At 37.3% G+C, this 11,978-nt stretch overlaps 1 protein-coding gene across 3 annotated transcripts in view; it reads left to right on the top strand.

Moving 5' to 3' along the window:
* The window catches only part of LOC121917319 (disks large-associated protein 1-like), a 412,347-nt gene that overhangs the window by 131,684 nt on the left and 268,685 nt on the right, over positions 1–11,978 (top strand). For 2 of the 3 annotated variants that reach the window (XM_042443197.1, XM_042443195.1), the window contains exon 3: positions 93–169. The exons of the other annotated variant lie outside the window; for it this stretch is intronic. The gene's annotated coding sequence lies outside the window, so the exon portion shown is untranslated. The remainder of the gene's footprint in view (positions 1–92; positions 170–11,978) is intronic. 3 annotated transcript variants of the gene reach the window in all.

Genomic DNA, 11,978 nt, shown 5'->3' on the forward strand with positions numbered 1-11,978 from the left:
TATATATATATATATATATATATATATATATATATATATATATATATATAATAATTGTGGTGGTTTAATTGTTACATTTCATTTCATTCCAGGGCAGCTGAGAATCAAAGATCACAAAGTGACATCTGTAAACATCTAATAAATGAAAATGGAAAACTAACTACAAGAGGTATGGCAGATAAACATTTGCATTCTTTTCTTATGTCACTTTCATTGATGGCAACCTTGACTGGCATTCCTTGATGGAAAGGGGGATAATAAATCACTTTGCTCACTTTTGTTTGTTTTTAATTGTACTGGTCTTTTATATTGTAAACCTCTCTTGGTCCCAATTTTAGGGGGAAAGTGGAATATATTATTATTGTTGTTGTTGTTAAATAACTGTGTAAAACCTCTGAGAACATCTAGAAAATGAACTTTGAGAGAGGCTAGAATAACTCCAGTCTCAGTTTCACGCAGCTGAGCCATATCTTGTAAATTATAAACATGGAGCAGCAGCATGTAGCAAATTCTCATAGTCCCTGACCCAATGGCCTGGTTTCATTCCCACCACCACCACCACCACCACCACCTTTGTCCATTTGCAATAGGCCACTTATAGTGTAAGGACAACTAGTCTGAAGGTTACATTTATGCCCCTGCATTTAGCAAATAGTAATTCTCATTATGATTCACATCATGGATCATTTAAAAAAGTGATCAGTGTGTGGGGTATCTTAAATGTCTGTTCGTCTTTGGAAATAGTAGTTTTGTGATGCTTGCACAGAGCTTCAGTTCTTAATGCTGCAGTGACATGGCATAACTGCATTATATCCTAGCATGTATTTGCTGGCAGAGCAGCCAATGGCCTCATAATTATTTGAATTTGTTTTGTGTGTGCCTATAGAAATTACATTCATGAAGAAGCAAGGGCATTTTAATTTATGTCCATTATTATGTGCATTATTCCCTCTAACCAGTAAAAACATCAGCATTAGATGTGTGTTATGTTTTATTTCATCATAGGGATTTTCTTAAGTATACTGCGAGCTACATTCATCAAAGGCACTGTGTGACAATCTCGGGAGCATTCTTCATTCTAATCATTTTATCTCTTTGCCTAACAAAGTCCAATAGATCTTCTTAATTGACTGCAAAGGTATCCTGATATCAGTAGGCTTGCTGATTTGGATGATAAGTAGCATAATTTAAAGGGCAGAAATAAAAACTTAAGCCACTGGTAATGAATAATTTAAATTAATGTTGGACTCATTGTGAACATTATTGTGCTAGCTCCAAGGCATGGAACACACCTCACAGTTGTCATAGGTATGTCTCTGAAAGCAGCCTCTCTGTGCTGTTAGAGGTGATTTTCACATACACTTTGGCCGTCAGATTTCAAGTGTTCATGTCCCTTTCAGTGGCCATGAAGTGTTTTTTCTTCTCAGCATGAAGGTTGACCTCTACATGCTAAGTAATTCTATATGCCAGACTGGGATCAGTTGCTGGAAGAGGCCAATTGAAAGAGCAGCAGCATATGGCAAATATCAGTTTTTGTGTTCCAGTCCTCTCTGAACATTCTCAACATTTACTGAATTTTTTTAAAAAGATGGTATACAGATCAGATGCAAAGTTAAGACTTTTTAAAAAATTGCTTGAGCAACCTAATGAGCAATAAAATTTAGTGTTGTATTATTGAAGCTCCTAGCTCACTGTTTTATCTGTTTTGTATCTGAGTGTTATTGCTTCTGTTGTTGCTCCCTGACCTATTTGTATTTCTGAAGTTGTTTTTACTTTTTCTGTTTTTCTGTGCCCTGCTTTACGTAATTTAACAAAGCATTCAAGTACAGAATATCAGTACTTGAAATAAATAAATAAATACAGACCATTCTTTGTCTTTTAAAAGAAACATTTCATCTACATTTTCCCCGTTCCACTAAATGTGCTTTAGAGTTATAAGAAAGAACTGCAGTTGGAACCATATATTATCATTATGGGAAGCCTAATGTGGAGAATTAGGCTAATGTTAGCTCTAGTCTACTTATTTGGGACTGTAATTTAGAGTTTGTAATTTTAGAACAATAGTGGTGCCAGTAATTCAGTAATGAGTGGTGCTAGTGTTAGACATTTTGCTGATACTAAATTGATTTTTGCTGGTAGGTTGATATCATTAAATTAACTGTGGGCCATGGAGGTGCAACCAGGGCTTTAAAGTACAGGTACAAACAGATAAGTATTTAATTTCCTCCTATATCATTATAAACTACTTCTGCACATTGGGATAAATTTAGTCCAAATCATTCGCAATTTGATGGCAGAGGATTAAAGACCAAGTTCTTAATTTGTTGTTTATTACAAACTAGATTTATAAACTATGGGCCAAAGCACACAGCCGGTAAAGAATGGCCATAGATGCCTCCAGTCGTGATTGGGCTGGGACTACCACACCGCTTGGCATGCTCCCGAAGCAGGCTGCCAGTGTATTCCCAAACCAACACTGCCAGGGGTTGGATTATATCCACTTCTTTTTTATCTGGTCCAAAGGACATGGTGCTGGAATGGCTTCTGGCCATCTGAATACCATGCTCCAAAGCAGCTTGATGCTACCTTACTTGGACCAAGTCTTTTGGACCTATGTTAGTTTATGGGAGTTTTAGGATGTTTTGCTGTGTTTTTATTTGTGGTTTGTTGTGTAGCATTTTTATTGTTCTCTTATTTGTTGTTACGCGCTTCGATCCAATACAGTGAGAGGCGGGATACAAATTATTATTATCATCATCATCATCAAAGCCTCTATAGCAGAGGCTGTAACTGAGGTCTGCAGTTGGTTCTTCTTTCCTTTGAAGCCAGGGTGCTGTGAACATGCAAGATTGTGACTTTCCACATCTGCACAGATACACTCCAAAATTTATGTCATGTAACTTTTTGGGCTACCAGATTATATTACAAGGTGAACCTCAAGGAAAGATTAAGTTAGATTTCAATAAAATGCAGGAGTAGTTGGGTAACTGTCTTTTAGCTAATAAGAGATATACTTACTTTTGCCACATTTTTGGAAATTACCTTATCTCTGGTGAAGTCATGTTAATGTTTGTTGATATACTGTTATCAAAATTGCATCAATTCTCCAGAGTAATACATCTGTCTTAATGTTTGTAATTAAGGGTAGCTGAAGTCTAGAAGTTCAAATATGAATTTATATGAAAAAATTTAAAATATAAATTTGTGCCATTGTTTTAAAGCAGCTACTCGGCCTAATGCAAAACCTCTTTCAAGAAGTTAGACAGTATAAAGTTGCATTGATATGACAGGTGCTGATTTACTTTTCAGTAGATATTCATTTCCATCTGCCCACTCTTCTAAGATTTCGCAAAATATGTCATCACTTTTTTCACCATTTGCCTATGTTGTCTTCAAGCTATTTACATTGTGTAGTCAAGGTTTTAAGAAGTGACAGTCAATTAGTTATGCCTACAGTATTTATTTTATGGTTTGATGATTAAATTTTAATAATGGGATGCCTTTCACAGCTGCACATATGCAACACTTACTGGAATTAGTTGCAATTACATAAATGTTATAGGCTGATGGTAAATGATTACCTGTGTTTTTCATTATTTATTTATGGAGGTCATTCTGTCCTCTGCTGTGTATCATTTTTTATAACATTGGCAGCTTCAACACTAACCATTCCTTCTAGTCTTAATACCATTTGTCCAGCCCATTAATGAAAGAATCTGTGATATCACTTCAGAAAATTGCATCTTCATATTTTCCCAACTGTTATCCATTTTTCTTCAAGTGGTGATTTAAAAACAACAACAACACAACATCTATCATACTTGCTGTGCGGTTATTCACGTATGGACTGGCTGCAGTGCTATTATCTTATCTGAAGTTGAGGAATAGTCAATGACATTCTTGGTGACTGTCCAGTGCTACTTATCCAGTCCTCCCCAGCCCAGAGTAAGCTAGATATGCTTTAACCCATTGAAATCAAAATCTTCAAATGGGACTTAGGTCATTCATGACTAATTTATTTCACTGAGTTCATGTGTGCCCAATTTACAGCATTTTCAGATGGAAGTCCCTTCATGCTGTAATGAATGGGGAAGCTCCTTGGGGTAAAAAAAACATAGTTAGGCAAAAACATGAGAACAGTCATCCCTGTGAAAAATGATTGGATCAAGGCAAATATCTTTATAGTTTAGAAAAATCCTTCCAGCTCCCAGCATTTTAAATTCATTATATAAATGATTTGTGACTTCTGAATCCCTGGCTGTTCTGTTCTTTTTTAGGTACTTTGGGATTCTGATTGTACAAGGCATCTGCTTGACAAATAAGATCCTTTGGTGGATTTTTGGGGCCCTTCCATTGCTGTAGTGGATATTTGTCATTTTGCAGAACTGTACATCACCATCAGAAGGAAACTTATACTGACGAGATTGCTGCAGTTTTCATTGTTATGGTGCAGTTGGTTTCTAAGGGGCATCGAGCCGAGCAAAGAGATGTATCAAGTATCAATGTGTATTTGAAACAAATTACAGCTGACGTCTGCTGAATATTTGTTATGTGTCTTACAAAAGTAGAATCCACAAGCAACCATTAAAATGCATCAGATGTAATTCTGAACAGGAATAATTTGTTTTATGGGGGAATAATATCTTGAGAAGGAATAAAAGGATGTTATAAATTAGAGACCAAAACTCTGCATGCATGCAAACATTGGATTCATATAATTGTGCAGAGATAAAAGAATACATTAACTCTTAAGGAGTGTCCATTTAGGATAAATACTTGGATCAGTGCTTTTTATCTTGTTCATGAATGATCTGTCACTAGGGGTGACTGGTGAAGTAACCATGTTTGACAGTAACACCAAAATATTTAGGGAAATAAAAACAAAAGGGAAAAATAAGACTTTAAAATATCTCAAAACTGGAGAAATGGACTGAACATGGTTCAGTGTAAAAAGGTACAAAGTGATCCACATCAAAGTAGAAATCTTAACTATACACATATAGTGTCTGACCAGGGAAAAAAAAGATGTGGTTGTGGTAGATTATCAAGGGACGGAAGCTCATAAATGTTTAGCTTAAAGATGGGTAAGTAGAGACATAACAGAGGTACATACAATTATGCATAATGTTGAGAAACTGGAAAGGGAGAAAAAAAATCTTCTCTCATAGTACTAAAAAGTAGGGTCATTCAATTAGCTGTATATACTTGGCTATAAATTGACCTCATGTATAAGTTGAGGGCAGGTTTGGGGACCAAAATTATGGATTTTGCCATGGCCCATGAATATGTCAAGGGTAAAACTTGGAGGTTCCTTCCTTCAGTGTGTGTATGTGTGTGCAGAGCAAGAGAGACTTTAATTAAGACTTTTTGCTTCATCGTTTCAACTTTGCTTTCACACTTCACTCCCAGACAGTGGCCAGCATGGGCAGGAGAGGAACTCTGCTTGTTTATTTAACAGCAGTCAATCACCCAGGACTCTATCTGCTTGGCTCAAGAGAAAAACAAACTTTCTCTCTCAGGGAAATCTGAAAGAGTTGTTATTACATTACCATACCAACTTGTAAATAAGTCAACCTGGGATTTTGGGGTAAATTTTTGGGCATAAATGTTTAGACTTATAAACAAGTATATAAAGTAAACTGAATGCTGAATTCAGAAAAAGATAAACAAAAATACTTCTTTACAAAGCACATAGGCAAACTAGAAAATTTGCTATGATAAGATGTATTGATAACCACCAACTCAGATAAATTTCATGTAGAAATGGCATCAGTGGCTACTAGTCATAAATTTTGTATATAACATCCCAAATAAGACAGTGGATCACTGGATCCCAGTTTTTGTTGCATTCATATTTTGCTTGCAGGCTCCCACATTATTAAGGAGATTATTGCACTGCCTTTCCTCCCAGCCTCAGTCCGGGCTGAAACTTTTTAAAACTTTTTTTAAATGAGTGTTATCACACACCTCCATGCCCAGTCCAGAGGCATCGCATACTCGATCTTGGCATCCTGTAGCCAATCCATACTTCTCTGACACTTTTTGAAAGTACAGGAGTTTCCCGTTCATTGCAAAGTATGGAGCAGTACGGATCAGGTATGGCATGCCAAGGTTGGCCTCCAGACTGGGCACAGAGATTTGCAGTAACACCCGTTTTTAAAAGGTTTTCAAAAGTTTCAGCCCACACTGACACTGTGAGGAAAGACAGTGCAATAATATTCTTAGGTGGAAGACTGTTGGAGGGGAAATGTTGCTTTCCTTCATCATTTCTGATTTAATCACAATTTGACAAGATTTGCTTAGAGGAGGCTTGCCACTGCCACTCTCTGAAACTGAGGTTGTGAATTATGCAGAGTTACCCAGTGGGTTTCCATAGCCAAGCAGGGATTTCAGCCTTTGTCTACTCCAGGAGTACAACCAGTATTCCACACTAAAAAAGAATGCTGGACAGAATTGATGTGTAGCTTGATAAGGTATTCAGCCCAGTCTGTCAGAGAGCTGTTGTGCCTCACCAAACTACAAACCCCAAGATTCTGTAGGTAGGATAGAATCATGACAGTTAAGTCATGAAAAACTGCTTTAATTCTGCAGTGTGGATACACCCTGAGATATAAGTTTCCAGTTTTGATGTATAATATTAATTAGGGGAAACTGTCCAGTGTAGGTGTTTTCATTATTTTCACATAACCTTCCATTATTCCATCAAACAAAGGGATCACCAATCCTTCAATGGCAGCCTTCCTGTTTTGTTTCACATATTTCATCTTCAAAAACAGACTGGCCTCACCCTGTGGTTCCATTAATGCTTTAAAAAAAAAAAGCATCATGGAATCCATGAGCCAAGGTTTTCCTGAACCAGAATCTTGGTTCATATGAGATGGTTTAGTTCTCAGCTTTACTTTTCATGTCCCACTCCAACTCATGCAATGAATACACTCTCATTTAGGTTATTCTAACAGGTTTACCATGGGCAACTGAAATGACCATAGTGCAGACAGAAAATTGAACTACAAGAGTATCAGAGCTATTAGTCTGATCCAGCCATGCTCTTTGTAGGCTGTTACTGTTGTCCAAAACTGTTCCAAATCAACAGAATGTTTCAGGGCACTCCAGCTGGAATAACCCAATTCTGCCCAGTAATAAAGGTGTTAATGTTTGAATTGCAATTCCAAGACAGATAGAATTTCTACTAATATCTCTCTGTGGAAGCCTAACAAGTTCCTGCTGCTTGTTTCCTAGGTGACAGATACGGAGATGCACAAGATGCACATTCCATTAGGTGTGACTGCTTGCTGTCTGCCTCACACTGTAGTTTAGGCCCTGTCAGAATAGCAACTAGTCATAACAGTGTAATGATTGCACCTCAGTGAGAAATGTGCATGTAAAAGACAAATGTATAAAGCCTTCAGGGAACAACATGGCATAGCTTCTCATGAGCATGAATATATTATATTCCTGCACACAGGAGAGTCAAAACTGATTGGGTGAGCTTAACATTAAAGAGACTACTATGACTGCACTTTAACTGCCATGAATGCATCCTATGGAATTCTGAGGTTTGTAGTATAGTGAGGCAATGGAACATCCTGAGTGAGTGATAGCAGTTAAAGTGAAATAATGGTGGTATGATTTTGCAGTGTGAATGGGTCCCAAATGATGTGGGAAGGTTATTATCCTATTATTTTAAGAATAATAGCCTAATAGCCTATCCTTTTCCATACTCAGGACACAAAGGGTAAGGACCAGGTTTCCTACTGCAACTCTTCTGCTTCTCCATTCTGCATATTTCTTGGAGTGTGTAAAAGAGTGTGTAAAACCCAGAGACAGCCACACTCTACATTTTCCCCAAGATCAGATGTAGGAATCATTCTACCAGGCATACGCCAGCACAGCCAATGGTAAGGAATGCTGAGAACTGAATTTCAACAACATTTAGAGCACTTCTTCATTGGTATAATGGCATTTTAAGCTCAGAAATTTTTGAAAAGGCAAATTATTGCTTACATGATGATAACTGTTATCATCCAAGACAGTGTTTCTGTCACTAGGGTGGACTTTTTTAAAAAGTTAATATAAATGAGTTCTCCTCCTAACTTAAAAGTGACGACATCCAAACTGGATATTTCTTATAGATACTTCAGTGAAATGAATCATATGTTGGGCTCCGCAGTGTTCATCTACTCAGTGAAATGATCAGCTATATATGCTGAAGTGGTAATTTAGAAATACCATCAATATAGCTGATGTGATATAGCGGATGGATCGTGAACCTGGTTTATAATATTATTTCCAAAAAATCTCATGTACAAATTTATTATTTCTTTTTTTAAAAGCCCATATCATCATAATGTGGACCACTAGAGGGAATTCAAAATAAAAGTGTACAGTAGTTCAACATATTGACTGGCTGTCATAGCCAAGAGTAAACATGCACATAAATTTTATTGTTGCTTGGTTGTTCAGTTTGCCATGAAGATAAGTAACTGTTTTAGCCACTCAGTGATACCTATTGATGGACTCATTTAACAGGGCACTTTTTTTCTTACAAGGTGCATTCCTTTTGACAGTTGTTTAGATAAATGCCAGCTAAACAAGCAGAATCGTTTTGTCAGCATTATTCCAATACACAGGATGCTGTAAAAGTCTTTTGGTAACAAAGTGCATTCTAATAGGCAGTTGTTGGTTTACAGACCTGACAAATATGCATTCTTTGTTTATTATAGAAAGGAAAGGCAAGACGCACAGGTACTGGTTAGGAAAATATGCCAATTTCTTTGAGAAACTTTCTGGTATTAATTGTAACTTTTCTTTTACATCCATCACAAAATGTACAGAGGCCTATGCCTCTTCTGTGATAAATCCACTACCATTTAAACATTTTTAAAGACTTTATGGCAGGGTGGGAAATGTGTGGCTCATGGACCACAAGTGTCACCCAATTATTCCCAAAACCCCAATGTCCTTTATAGCCTCATTTTAATGGGGTAGAAAACCACATGACAAATGCCCAAATGAGAAATAGTCTAGGTAACTTAAAGGCACCAGATCCTGTCTGATCTTGGAACCTAAGCAGGATCAGCCCTTGTTAGTACTTGGATAGGAGACCACCAATTAATACTAGGTGCTGTATTTCAAAGGAAGGAACTGGCAAAACCACTTCTGAATCTTCCTTGCCTAAGAAAACTCTATATGAAATTCATCAATTGACAGGTGACCTGGAAGACAAAACCCACCAGCATAGAGTAGCTGAGCTTTATTATACTCCCACTCCCCCCCCCATGAAAAATGACTGAAAATTGGCCAAACGTAAAGTGAAAAAAAAATTGGTGTGATTTGTTGGGGGAGGGTTGGCCCCACCCTTACTGCAGTTGCCCATTTTTGTGTAATGTTATTAACATTAACATACTTTCCTTTTCAGGCTGTAATCATTAGATACTTGGAGGATATTCTGAATGCCCATATTTCTGGTTCAGTTGATGACTGTTCACAAGCAGTTCTCTACATCAGTTACACTAGCATGTATTAGAGCAGTGGTTCTCAGCCTTTGGTGCTCTAGATTTTTTGAGACTTCAACTCCCAGAATTCCTGAACAATGAGCATACTGACTGGGACTTCTAGGAACTGAAGTCTAAAATATCTGGAGGCCCAAAGGCTGAGAACCACTGTATTAGAGGAAAAATCTTTGGTAAATTCCACTGACCTTGCTGACTGGGAGAGTCTGAGAGCTGCAGTCCAAAATAGTGATATGTCAAGCTCTGCATCCAACTGTGCACTAATGTACTTCCAGTACTGCAAGAAGACCACTCTCCTCCACCTTGCAGCCCTCTGTGCCATGTGAAAATCTGATCCAGTGAAAGTAAAATATAGTGAAAGTGGGGGCCTACAGGGTTAGGAAGGAGAAGTAATCCTCTTCCTGGTACCAGCAATGAAATGACAGTGTTGGATCCTGGCTATTTATACCACTGAGTTTCATAATATAGCATTAGAGGAGGAGTGCTGTGCTGTGTCACTGGGACAATCTAACTAGCCCAGCATCTGCTTCTTATCAAAAGCTAGCAGTGCAAGTTCAATATACCCTCCAGCACGCAGTACTCAGAACTAGGGGTTCTTAACTATTATGGCTAACTGACAATGGATTTATCCTTCTTGTTTTTGGCTATCGACATTTCAGTTGCTCATCATCACATCCCATGGCAATGGATTCCATAAACAAAGTTAGTACTTCATTTGTCCCAAATTTATTTCCAGACATTTTCGTTTATGGCCCTGAAATCTAGTATGATGAGAGAAAATGGGAAACTATTCTCCATCTCCTCACCATGGGTAGTTCTACAAACATGTATCTTGTTTGCCCGTTATCATATTTTTAAGTCACGCACACTTTAGCCTTTCCTGTTAACGAAGATGTTTGTCTAAGATGTCTTGGTTTTTAAGTTACCTTTTCCCCTTTTTCTCACACTGTTGTCACAATATATAAATAACGCTGTTTTACACCACTTTAACTTCCATAGCTCCATTCAGTGGGATCATGGGATTTGTAATTTGTTGGGCATTCTGCCTTGGCTGTCAGATAGCTCATAGGATGGAGCTATGACAATTAAAGTGGTGTCAAGCTGCTTTGTAGATATACCTTCAAACTCTTTGATATATATATATATTTAGGTGGCTCTCCAGATTTGCTTACAGTGTTCTTAATGGAGCTGTACCATAGATTTGTTTGTAAGAAAAATCATAAATCTGTTGGGTATGCTTTGATTGAGAGTTTCTGCATGTCAGGGAGTTGGACTGGTTGGCCCTTGTGGTCTCTTCCAACTCTACGATTCTATGATTCTATGAAATATGGGCAGGTTTCCTATATGTTTTCTGTTTTTTTAAAAAACAACAACACCTTACCAACACTACATGCTGATTTGATATTTTCATTAAATCCCTTTCCAGAAATTATGTTGTTTGGTTTAATTAGGCACATGAGAAGAAGGAAAGAACATCTTTTACCCTATGTGAAAAGAAAATATCTAAAGAGGAGAGTCACCTCTGCAGGTGGAGGCACCTGTCCTGTTTTGGCTGTCATTCTCTAAGGTGGGAGGACGGTGATGAAGTGGCCAGTAGAGTGGACTTGTTTTATCTCAGACAAAAATTAAGCAGTCTAGGAAGTTTTGATTTTAGTTTGGCAAGGGAAAAAACATGTGTGATTGGTGTTTTTATTCTGTACGGTAATTATCATGTCATGTGAAAACTTTCATGTATATAACTGTGATTGTGTTTTTTTTCCCCTTCTTCTCTTTTTTTACTGTTTAAAATCTTCAATAAAGAATATTAAAAAAATTAAGCAGTCTAGATTACTTGGCTGTTTGAATTATGTATGTCCTTCCCCACTTTTTTTTAAACAAAAACAGCTTTATGTTAGCTACATTCTACGATACCTGTCTTAGTAATAGGTTGCATATTTTTTACCAAGGTCAACAGTTTCACACTTGAGTACTTGAAGGACTCTCAAGTGTATGAGTTTAAAAACATTGACTTAAGTCATAGTTTTTCAAGCATCTCTTGAATTTAATCTCTTGCTACCTCTGTTTGTCTCAATTCTTCAGACCCCCTCATGTAATAGAGTACAAGTATCTATCCAGCACCTTCCACAGTGAGGAATGATACACCGAAATGAGGCAGCTTCTCTACTGTCACTGCATGCTCATCAATAGTTGTTTCATAACTAATGTTCCAGTTGATTTCCCCCAAAGTTTATCTGCCCCTATTAATGACAAATTTGCCATCAAAAGCACAGAGGCCAAAAAAAGGTAGTTCGAATTTTAAAAGTACCCTTTTAACTTTAAAACAGGATTCCTGGTACCTGAGCAAATTTACAAACAGACTCACAAAAAGTTCTGAAACATTCAAATTTACTTATAAACAAATCTGACAGAGAATGAATTAGGATAATCTATGCTCTTTAACTGCAAATCCTTGTGTCCTCTCTTATC

This window comes from Sceloporus undulatus, unplaced genomic scaffold (assembly GCF_019175285.1).
Source record: "Sceloporus undulatus isolate JIND9_A2432 ecotype Alabama unplaced genomic scaffold, SceUnd_v1.1 scaffold_15, whole genome shotgun sequence".
NCBI classification, from domain to species: Eukaryota; Metazoa; Chordata; class Lepidosauria; order Squamata; family Phrynosomatidae; genus Sceloporus; species Sceloporus undulatus.